The 12,736-nt window shown below is 34.6% G+C and overlaps 1 protein-coding gene and 1 pseudogene across 3 annotated transcripts in view; one reads left to right on the plus strand and one right to left on the minus strand.

Moving 5' to 3' along the window:
* Window positions 1–12,736, minus strand: part of UBE2V2 (ubiquitin conjugating enzyme E2 V2) — a 36,124-nt gene that overhangs the window by 23,232 nt on the left and 156 nt on the right. The window contains exon 1 of one of the 3 annotated variants that reach the window (XM_036232867.1): window positions 237–3,082. The exons of the other annotated variants lie outside the window; for them this stretch is intronic. The gene's annotated coding sequence lies outside the window, so the exon portion shown is untranslated. Of the gene's footprint in view, window positions 1–236; window positions 3,083–12,736 lie in introns of those variants that run through there. 3 annotated transcript variants of the gene reach the window in all.
* LOC118612361 lies at window positions 3,295–3,413 on the plus strand (annotated as a pseudogene).

A 12,736-nucleotide genomic window follows, 5' to 3' on the forward strand; every position in this document is an offset into this window, starting at 1 on the left:
TTCACATTAATATACTGTTTTATAAAAAAAAAAAGTCTGAAAAATCTTGAGCCACAGAAATACAGAGCTGTAATAAATCACAAAAACGAGTAGTCACTATTACAACTACTATGATTATTAATAACCATTTGTTGCCATACACTGTATGCTATTTTAAATAAATTATCCCTTTTAATCCTAAAAGCACCCATTTTACAGTTGTGGAGACTGACATTTAAAGAAGTTATGTGACCTACCAGTTTCTAGAATGAAGTCACTCTTTTAACCATTAAGTTATGTAGTGCTACAAGTTACACAGGCAGCATATCCTGGCTCAGATCTAGGAGTCAGACTGCCCAGGTCCAGATCCCAGTTCTACTGCCCACTTGACATGTGACCCCCAGCAGTTTCATCATCTGTAAAAGTGAGAACAACAATAGTTCCTACCTCACAGAATCATTTAAACAAGGTAATCCACCTGAAACAATAAATGTTGGTTATGATCACTTTATAAGTTTATTTTATATAAAACTTCTAATTACTTCCATCTAAATTGTGTGAGAATAAAAGTGTTTTGTACAACACCTGGAAATTTTATCCTAAGCTATAAGTCTGTATTCATATAACATTGGGACATCTGCTATTTTCCTATAGCTGTACAGTTACATCTCCACAATATAATGCTATCGAATTGCTTTTTAATGTTAAACAAGCTTGATTACCCTTAGCGTTATGAAATCATTCCCCAAGAATAATTCTAAATTTGTGTTGAATTTTGTTGCCTCCTTTTTATAACCAATTCAGTAAGGTGATCTTCATGAGCATCCAAAACTACAAAGTAAACAATGTATAACTAAGGCTTCTCTTTACATAAGTACCATAAAAGTGATAAACCTAGTAGTCACTGCTAAACTTTTCATCATCTCCATATAGCATTTTGGGAAAACAGTTCTAAGATTAATGGATCAATTATTGGCAATGCTAATATTTAAAGGCTATAGCAGGTTTTGTTTTTAGAGTTTAAGACCCAAAATCAAAAGCGAATACAAAATGAGCTATATTTTCAGATTCAGGACTAGAGCGTTCTGGTTTTTATTTCAACCAACTGCTAATGCCTGTGTGAAGAGAACAAGCCACGAGATGGGGATGTTGCTCCACAAAAGTTGCAGTGTGTACATTAGCTGCCCACTAGATCTCTTATATCTATGAGACTTTTTCTATAGTTCTGCTTGTCCTTTTTATATGTGTATATATGTGTTATTTTTTAATAGGTTTAAATATTTTAATCCCTTTAGTCTTGGATCTTCATTTTAAGGAAAAAAAAATAGCCCCTTTCTAGCTGCAATTCTTTAAATGTTGTCAATTTTTAAATCCAGAAAAACCTCAGAGATCATCCAGTCCAAAACCTTATACTTTAGAGGACAGAAAATTATCACCAAGTAAAGTTAGGTGATAATCCTAAAGTTACTTAACTACTAGTTGGTTGTCCAGGCCAGGTAAAAAACCCAAGTCACCTGACTTGCTACTAACTTAAGTCTCCTCTTTACATTACAATGAACCTCTACTAATAAGAGATAAAACCATAAATAATTCATATGCAAAACAATGACTGCAAACAACCTTGAAAACATGCTTCCAGTTTTTAGTCTCAAGGATATCAACGTTCCTAATCATTTGCCTTTGATTCCCAAGATACCAAAAGGCATAAAGATTGCCAAATAAATATGAGAATGAGTATTGCCATGCTGTTTATTTTAACTCAAATTTTTACTTTTCAAGTTATAGGGGGGAAAAGCATAAATAAGACCTAAAACAGTAATAAATTGTCAATCTATACGCAAACATATGAGAAACAATACTAAAGCAAATTACTATCAGCTTGCAACTAATCAACAAAATTAAGACAGTTCTGAACACTAAAAAAAAAAGTATGAGACGTATGGTTTTGAAGAGGGCAGTGCAAATTTCAATTTCAGCTGACGATAACAGTCTGGAAGGTACAAAACCCAATAAATTCACAATTATGGTCAACATTTTAGTGTATTTATTTTGATTATTTTCCATACATAGTAATATATGGTTTATCTTTCCCCAAAATAAGATCATATGACTTATAATTTTGTTACTTCCCTTTTTTCCTGCTAATGAATGTGAGTATTTCTATGTCAAACACAATCAAGTATCATTTTAAAATGCTCCCAGGGAAAATTAGCCTTGTTTAGAGACAGGGGTAGGAAGACTTCGCTGTACACTCTTTCGCACTTTTTGACCAGATGAATCATCCCTACTCAAAAATTAAAGGAAAACAAACGTTTATAGGAATGGAATAAATTTTTTGTCTTACTTGCTTTCCAATCCTACTAGTTGGTCCTCATCAAAATGCAGATTGGTTATAGGTCCCTGTTCCCTCACCCCACTGCTCAGAGTGTCTAAACAACTAAAGAAGAGAGTGTCCTGGGCGCATGTACAGTGGGATGACTGGCCCTTCCAGGTTCACATCCAGCTTATTGGGTGGCCAAGCTGCTTACCTGCCCCCAACTGAGTTCTCTCAGGCACATGGGTTTGACACTTCAACAAACCTGAGGGGTCATGTTATTAAGATGGAACTCATGAAAAGTCCCACCTGTAATTTTAGTTCTCTGGTTCCTGCCCTACTCTGGAAATACTGTGTTCCTCTCAAACCCCCAACAAGAAGACCTGGCTAAAAATAACATTTATTGATCACCTCCTATGTGCAGACATTTGCTATAAGCTATACAGGCAAAAGTATTTCATTGAATCTCAGCTTATAACCTGTTATCATTTCACAAGGTAAGAAAATTAAGGGTTAAATTATTAGGTTGAATGTTATGAATGAAACTGCCATCTATCTGAAGACAGGAAAAATCTTTTGAGGTATGACTGACAGATAATATCCACATTTCACAAAGACCAAGATTATGGCAAACTAGTAGCTGAGTCAAAACTAAAACTTCCCAACCCGGATTCAACACTCTGTTACTGCATACTGCATCTCAAAATCCAGGGGGAAAAAATTAGGCAGACAACAAAATATGTACAACTTAAAACACAGTATATATTTTTCAAAAAATACTTGTTGAAATTTGCTATATGAATAAAAAGACTGTAAAGAAAGTTTTAAAATTTCACCTTCTGGTTTTGCAGTGCTTAAAATTATATTAACAAGAAGCATTTATACAAGTTCTCTGAGTAATAGTTTGATTTTTCAAAAATTTAATACCAAAAATATTTTTTGGTTTTAATATTATCTTCCTAAATTCCTGATTCTTATCTTTCTAAAAAAAGAAATTATCAGTCTACGGCCATGCCACCCTGAACATGCCCGATCCCATCTGATCTCAGAAGTTAAGCAGGGTAGGGCCTGGTTAGTACTTGGATGAGACACCACCTAGGAAGACTGGGTGCTATAGGCGTAAAAAATACACACACACACACACACACACACACACACACACACACACGAAAATATCACCACATAGAGGAACACACACTAAGCAAAAAAGTCTTGGGCAACCATATTTGCCATCCATTCACTTTTATATTAATTCATTCCTTCACTCAATAAACATTTGATGACTACTAGATGCAATTGCTGTGCTAGGCACTTAATACCAGGACTAGAACCTTTGCCTTCAAGAAGTTTACAATCTATGAGAGGAGGGCAATTAAAGAAACAGCACAATACAATGTGAAAGCATTATGGGAACGCCCAGAAAGGAGAACCCCAAAAGAAGAGACAAGAAGGTCTCTCTGAAGAAGAAAGTCTGCAGATAAACCTAAAGAAAAGAAACCATTCAAGTGAAGAGTGGGTGAAAATATGTAAGATGTCAGTGGAGAAATTACAAAACATAATTTATGAATATCAAAAAGCTGAATAAATAGAGCAATCTGGCTACATGAGAAACTGCAAAAAGTTCTCCTCAAATTAATCTACAGATTCTTTCAATTTAAACTGAAATTCCAATAGCACTGTTCCTGGAATTTGACTAATATTTTTATGGAAGATCCAAGAGGCAAGAGTTTGGAAAAAATTTTTAAAGAAAAAGAAAACACAGTGGATACTTTCTCTATTAAGACTTCATCATCTGCCAAAGAAATTAAGATAATGTGAAATTAATGCAGGAACTAATAAAAAAGAAAAGCTGCAAAAGATACATGCATATATGAAAACAGGAATCCAGATTAAAGGAGACATTACAATCAAATGCTAACTTGAATCATATATCAGAAAAAAAATAGTAATATTTTGCTTTAAAGGACATTAGTTGGAAAACTGGCTAAATATGAATAGGGCCTATAGATAAAAGTCTGTATCAATGTTAATTTCCTAATTTTGATAATTCTATTGTTGTAAGAGAATGTCCTGATTTTCGGTAGGAGAGGACAGACATTTAATTTATTCTCAAATGGTTCAGAAAAAAATATTGTTTCTGTGTGGAGGGAGGGGAACAGGGAAAGAAAGCACACATACAAGCACATGCAAAAACATTAAATATTAACATCTGATGAATTTGGGTGAAGGTATGTAGGAATCCTTTGTACTGCTTATTGTCTATAAATCCAAAATTAATTCAAAAGAAAAAAATAGGAAAAGAATGAACTGTTTAGTTAATGGTATTAGAACATTTTATCCATATGGAAAAATAAAATTAGATCCCTATCTCATAGTGTACATAACAATCAATTCTAGGCAGATTAAATGCCTAAATGTGAAGAACTGGTATAACTACTTTTGTGAGGAAACTGATAATAATTACAGAGATCTAGGCATAAAGCTAGACAAACTCATGTTGACTGCTCACAGGAAGATAGGAACAAGAATGCTCACTAAGCATTATTTCTAACAGTAAAATTTTAGAAACGACCTACGTATAACAGTGTAATTAATGACAGAATACCATTGCAATTAAAATTAGAGCTACAAGTATCAATCAATGCTAAAAATTTTAAAACATGCTATTTAATGAGTGTAGAGTTTCAGTGTTGTAAATTTAAAAAATGAGACTGATTACACAACAGTGTGGATATACTTAACCTTACTGCACTGTACAGTTAAAAGCATTTAACATAGCAAATATTATGTTATCTACACTTAACCATAATTAAAAAGAAAGTCGAATATTCATGCATTACGTAAGGACATTTCAGTCAATGACAGACTGCATATATGATAGTGATCCCATAAGATTACAATTAAGCTGAAAAATTCCTAACCTCTAGGGAGATCATAGCCATTGTAACATCAGTGTAATGAATTACTCGCTCATATGTGGTGACATTGGTTTAAACAAACACACTGCACTGCCAGTTACATAAAAAAAAAAAAAAGGCACATAAAATTACAGTGGTAGGTTATACCACCTAGATTTGTATCCTATACGATGTTTGCACAACAAAACTGCTTAATGCATTTCTCACAACCATTTCTCACAACATATCCCCATCATTAAGTGGCACATGACTGTTTATAAAAAGACCTTTACACTGCTAATGAGTATATACACTTGTAGCAAGTATAAAGATGTCTGTGGAATACACACTAAAAGCAGGATAGTGATCACCTCTGGGCAAAGAAAAACGGACCTAGTGCTTGGAAAGGTTCAGGTAGTGTTTTAGTTCTTCAAAAACAACCTGAAGCAAGAATAATTTATTAGAATTTGAGAGAGCTGGGTATGTGTATTCGTACTTTTTTCTGGTGTTTAAAATCTTTTATTTCAAAAGAAAGGGTAATACTATACAAAAAGAGAGAGAGAGACAATAGCAAGCAATGACTATTTGGGGACAGTAAAGTACGAATGAGGAAAGAGCCAAAAATTGCCTGGAAGGCCTGGCTCAACACAGGAAGAGCAAGCACTTACAAATTCAGACTTTACTTGCATCAATGAGGATTCAGGGAGGGGTTTTAAGTATAAACATCATGGATTAGGCAGGAAGATGGGAGAATATTATCAGTTGTGATGAAAGACCAATCAGGAAGACAATCAGGGAAGAAATGTTAAGTGCCTCAAGAAAATTGTGATTCATTTTATTATTGTAGTTCTGTGGTTTTATTTATTTAACCAAAATTAAATGTCTACTACCAGCTAGTAACTATGTTAGGCCAATAGGATCTAGCACTGATAGTCACAGTCTCAGCCTTCATGGAGCTTACAGTTTAATATGGAATCAAGACACAGAAATCAAAGTATGAGAAGTATTGAGATTAAAAAAGGAAACACAAAATTTTCATATAGTAGTAGTTTTGCTCTGCCACAAAACTAGCCAGATAAATCTGGGCAAAAAGTGTTTTCTTTTTATACTTTGCATACTTGGATTTAGTGGGACTAAATTACTTCAGTGACGTACGACCTTTTGTCTACTTCAGCATATCTCAATGGCTAACACATAAGGGTCTAGTATAGGAGGGAGAGCTAGTGTACTAGGAAGAAATCAAAAAAAAGCAGCAGGAAGGAAAAATCCTTGTCTCTGCCACAATCTCTAACCTCTTAATTCTTTGCTTCGGAATCCCTGCTGAACCACATTATTTCTAAAGATCCTTCCACACTGAGGATTCTTAAATTACATGAAAGCAAGTTATCACAGATTTTTAAACATAACCTACCTATATACCTAAAATGCTTTTTGAATCAAAGATTAAATGCAGGTCTGGTGTTATGCAATTTTTATTGTTTTACTTCTTTAAAAGTCATGATTCTTTTATATATTATCAAAATAGTGAAGAATCATATTTTTTGCTAGATTAAAGATGGCCAGATATTCTTTGTTATTCCTCCCAGAGAGGTGGAATTTAATTTTCCTCCCCATTTGACTTTCCTTCATTCCGTTTGGAAAGTGATTCAGAAATGACCCTAACCTAAGAAGTTAAAGAAAAAAAATCAAACAAAGGCAAAATAAATATAAGGTATAAAATTTTCAAGTTGATTTTTAAACAATTAAAACCCTATAAATAATATCAATAACCAGGTTCCACTTAACATGCAGTAAATGGGTACACACACACACACACACACACACACACACACATCACGAGTAGTAAAGAGACAATATACATTTCATAGATATGAAATGCAACTGCTAATTCTACAAGAAAATAAACCAAACAAGAAAAATATGCGAGCTAAAAGAATTGTGAAAAATAAAATTAAAAACATGCTAAACACAAGGTAGGTAGATCTATGGAAAAATTATATTTTGTTATAATTATATAACATTATACATCATTATACATCACTGGAAATTACATGGTGCTGCAGAGGTAATGACAAATACACACAAAAAAATTTTAAATATTCATATGCTTTGACTTAAAATTCCACTGTATTAAATTTGCCCTCAAGAACAAAACACAAGTGGTATAGACTGTGATCTAGAGCCAACTGTGAATAATTCTCCTCCTTCTTCTAGGCACATACCGCCATCACCACCTCCCTCTCAAGAGATATTTCCCCTACCCTTGAATCTGGGCTGTCCTTGCCCCTTGTTTTGATAAAATGTGGTAAAAGTGATGCTGTGGTGCGGCTCTGGGCCTAGCCTTTTTATTCCTTCAGGCCACTGTGGTGGCCTGTTGGACTCCCTTACATCCTGATACTACCACAGTGGCCTGTTGGAATAAAACCAACACACCCAGTCAACAGGCCCAACCCATCATCAGGTGAAGTGAGACCAGCTGAACCCCAAACCCCAAATCATGATTAAGAATAAATCACTGTTTGAAGCCATTAAGTGTTGAGGTGATTTGATACACAACAACAGATAACTGAAGGAGAGAAGAGCAGGTGGAAAACCAACCTAGACAAAAACATCTGGCAGTGTCAAAACTTAAAGGAGCTACTTAGCATATGTTCAGGTGAACTATATCACATATTTAAAACATTATATAAAGTCATTTTAAAGCACATGAATTATATTAACTGTGTATAAATGAAAAAAGACTTAACACATACACATTGACCATACTTATGGAAAACTTTCAAAGTTATGTCAGTATGGATCGAAAAACAACCTACAAATGATACTTTAAACTCACTGGACTTTTTTACCTTTTAAAGTTATTAATGGCAGAACATTTTCAAATAATAACTAAGAAAAGTCTTCCAAAAGTAAATGAAGTCACATTCTATGATCACTTTACTGCCCTCTATTCTGAACCATATGTACTTGCTCCCTTCCAGGCACCATCAGTGGAATTCCTAACTGAATTCCTGTCATCTAAATACTCAATCAGTAAAGGAATATATCTGACTGAATCAATCATTAACCTCTATCACAGTTTACTCAAAAAAATCTTGTCCCATAATCCTAAATGGGTCCATAACCCCCAATGGCTGTTTCAAATACAAGTTACAACTCTATTGTAAATACCATTAGCAGGAATAATGTTAAAAATGTCAAGACCACAAGACCACACAAATACTCATATCAAGGCATATGATTTACATTTCAAAACTTTAAAATCAAATCACCTCAGATAGTGTGAAATTACACAAATATTATTAAAAATTACATTTATATAATTCAGAGAAAATAACATCTTTCTGCTTAAATGAAGGTTTATCAGGTATAGCAATTTTAACTTTAACTTTTTTCCCTAAAATACTTCAAAAACTGACATGAGATTAAAAATTATTTCACCAGAATACATTTAAGTTTAAATTTATAACAACTGCTTAATATTCGATTATTAAATGAGAATACGTTAACGTGTTTACAGAACCCAGTATTTTAAAATCTGGTATATATTCATCTCACTGAGTTCTTTTTAACAGATTTCTAAATATTGTCTTTCATCAAATCTAAGATGGCATCAACTATACAAGTATTTTATAAAATTGAAAAACACTACCAATTAAACTATACCCATTTCAGATATAAATTGTGTCAGAATTGATGAAATATAGTAGATAAAAATATATTTGAAAAAATTCAAAACAAACATTGTACATCTAAAGCATCTGTACTACATCTTCAAACATAGGTGGAATATTCTTGAGATTAGAGGATTTGCAAAGTACCTCAATCCTGTGGTATAGGGGATCTGTCATGTACAGGAAAATATGAATCATGCTACTGGTACTCTTTAGGTTACAATCAAAATCACTCTATCCCTTAAAATACTACAACTATATGAATAACTCATTCAGAAATATATGTGCTGTATATTAACTCAGCAAGACGTGGAAATAAACAGCTTAGTGTTTATTTAATGAGCATATTTGAACATTAAGTATTCTTTTAGTATTGCTTCACTTTAGAAAATTAAAAACAAAATTTATGAGTAAAACATTATATAAAGGGGGAAGTCAGATTTTACTCAATTTTTCTCATTAAATATATGGAAACAGTATTATAAGAAAATGAATACGACACAAGAGGCACTCAAAAAACACTCGGTAAATTTGTGGCAAAAGCTACTTTCAGTCTTTCAATATTGGCAGACCAGTCAGTCCTGTAGCCAGTTTTGCCTATTCTGAACACCAAAAAAAAAAAAAAAAAAATCCTTTCCCCAAGGTCTTACACTCCAGTGGAATGAAGACAACCATATAAGCAGACACATTCGAATACAATGCAGTAAGTTGTTGCAAAAATTGTGCTTTGTAGATTTTGCTGGATACACTATAGATATCTCACTCATCAAGGGAGAATACAGAAGTTACTTAACATTCTCCAGAAGAGCTAAAAATGTTTATTTCAGAACCAAGAAGAGATAACTCCCTTAGAATAAACTAGGGAGTAGAGGAAAGTTACATAATACACAATATACTCTGATTCCTCTCCGGCATGACTTTCTAAGTAAAATTATGAATGGCATACACTCTATCAGCCATCCCCAACACTTTGGCAGCAGGGACGGGTGCTCCTATGAGAATCTAATGCCTGATAATCTGAGGTGGAGCTGAGGTGGTGATACTAGCTAGCACTGGGGAGTGGCTGCAAATACAGATGAAGCTTTACCTGCTTACCACTGTTCACCTCCTGCTGTGAAGCCTGGTTCCTAACAGGCCACAGATTGGGGAACCCTGCTCTAAATGTGAGGTCTTCTGACAGAGAACACTTAAATGAATATAACTGCTCTCATCTGAGTCTAGGAAGCTGCAGTTAGCTTCCGAAGTCAATACCACATTAAACAAAATAAGTAAATATCCCTCCATATCACTGCTTGTAAGGTAAACACTTCAGAAAATTAAAGACTTTTCAATAATTTATATATTTCCACTCAGGAAATAACTACTTACATCAATACGGTTGAGTAAACCAAAACTGATAATTTGGGTAGCAGATGACACTAGAATGAATAACTTACACTACAAGCTATGCACTGTTGTTTGTACTTTTGATAACATCCCAGTCGCTAGACTGAAAAAATCTATGGTATAATTACAGTACTTATAAAGAATAACCTACTTGAAGTATACCTGATATCTGGCTATATAACTTTTCTTAATGTAAGATTAAACCTCACATCTGGCAAGGTGCTTAGACTCCTACCCCTCTGTCATAATGGTAATCATGTAAAATAATCATAACCAAAGCAATTAGAACTTAGGTTATGTCAGCATGTTTTTAAAACAAAAAGCCAGCCACATGATAAAGTACATACCAAAAGCCAGACTTTGCATCCTAATGAAGCAGAAAACTGGACTTTATCAAAATTTAAAACTTTTTCATTTCAAAGGACACCACTAAGAAAATGAAAAAATGGGAGAAAACACTTGCAAACCATATATCTGATAAAGGACATGCATCTAGCATACATGAAGAACTCTTACAACTCAAAAATAAATAGAAACCACCCATTAAGAAATGAGCAAAGAATCTGAATAGACATTTCTCCAAATAAGATATACAGATGACCAATAAACACATGGAAAGATGTCAAAATCATCAGTCACCAGGAAAATGCAAATCAAAACCACAACAAAATTCCGTGTCACACCCACTAGGATAGCTAGAAAAGTCAAGCAACAAGTGTTTGTGAGGATGTGGAATAATCACAGGAATACAAAACAGTTTCCACTTGGAAAACAGTCGGGTACAAACACTTAAACATTGTTACCATATAGCCCAGCAATTTCACTCCTAGGTACATACCCAGAAAAATAAAAACATGTCCATATAAAAACTTGTACACAAATGTATATAGCAGCATTCTTCATAATAACCAAAAGGTGGAAACAACCAAATCAATAGGTAAATGGAAAAATAAAATGTGGTATATTTAAATAAGATATTCAGAGCCATAAAAAGGGATGAAGTACTGATAAATGCCATAACATGGATAAACCCTGAAAACATTATACTAAGTAAGCCAGACACAAAAGAGCACATAAATGTATACAATCCCATTCATCTGAAAATCCAGAAACTATAGAGACAGAAAGATTAGTCGTTGCCAGGGGTGAGAGATACGTTAATAACCTATCAGCAACTTCTTTATATTTATATTTCACTTTCTAAAATAACTAAACATGGTTAACAAAAGTATCTACCATTAATATCATCTAATATTTGGTCTTTTCAAAATATTTTCACTCTATGTTAGAAAAAATCATTTTTAAACAAAGTAATCCACAAAATTAAAACTATAAAATTAAAATGCACCGCCACATTACTAAATCTTCAATAACCTGTAGGTACTAAGAACAACTCTTAAAAAGAAATGGCCCCATTCATAAGCACGCTCAATTTCAAATAGCAAGTAAAGTTGTAACATTAAAACGTCACTTTTTAAATAATCCTTGCTTTGTTGGCTGACTCCCAATTATAATGAAATAGTTCCTCACGCTAGCTTAAATCGTTAGACCTTGACACCTGTAAACAATAAATGATTTAAAATGCACACTTTTTCATTAAAATGTTGACTATATCCAGAAATATTACAAGTACCAATCATACACAGAAGCGTTCCATTTTAGCACATATAGATTTGAAATTTCGTTTTATTATGCAATGGCGTGAAACATTGTCATACTGTTCTATAACCTGGTTTCAAACGATCATACGCATAAACATTTTTAACGGGTAAAACGTAACATTGTTAACATTTTTTAAATGGTCAAATTTCTAAAACCTCAGCGTTAAAACGTGATTTCAAAGCCTGTGCTCACAGGAAACCATTGTATTCAGTAAAACAGAAGAGTTGAACAGTTTATCTAAGTAACCACTTTTTCTTCAATTATCTTTCATCTTGTTCTGACGTTTATTGTTCGCAATGCAGTTTTTCACTTAAACGAAAAAAAAACAACACGAATTCAATCAGGTAAGGATGGCCGCCTCTACATTCTTTTTATTACTAAAAGCAACGGTCCTCTTCTCTTTGAGTTCTATCCTCCTCCACCCAACTCAAGAAGAGTCCAGAAGTGGACCACCCCCACCAACTCAACCCAGCAAACTCCGGAACCCGACCCCCAAACCCTGCACGCCCACAGACACCGCCAACTTTAGGACACGCTCTTCCCGCCCACACAGCCTACCGCTCAGCACTCGGACAGGAACCCGCCCGACCCTGCGTCAGCGCCGACGTCACCCCGCCCCCAGCCCGCGAGCGCGCGGCCGATGCGCGAGCACGACTCGCCGCCCCCGACGGCCGCCCAAGGCCCTCGTGCCGGTCACACCCAGACCATCCGCGGCCACGGGCTTCGTTCATCAAGGAGTGTGACATCTGAGAAGGCGCACTGCGGCTTCACCCACACGGTCAGCGCCTGGCTGCCGGCAGCAGGCGGAGGGTCAGAGTCAGGTC

Source organism: Rousettus aegyptiacus, unplaced genomic scaffold (genome assembly GCF_014176215.1).
Source record: "Rousettus aegyptiacus isolate mRouAeg1 unplaced genomic scaffold, mRouAeg1.p scaffold_m13_p_15, whole genome shotgun sequence".
In the NCBI taxonomy this organism is placed as follows: Eukaryota; Metazoa; Chordata; class Mammalia; order Chiroptera; family Pteropodidae; genus Rousettus; species Rousettus aegyptiacus.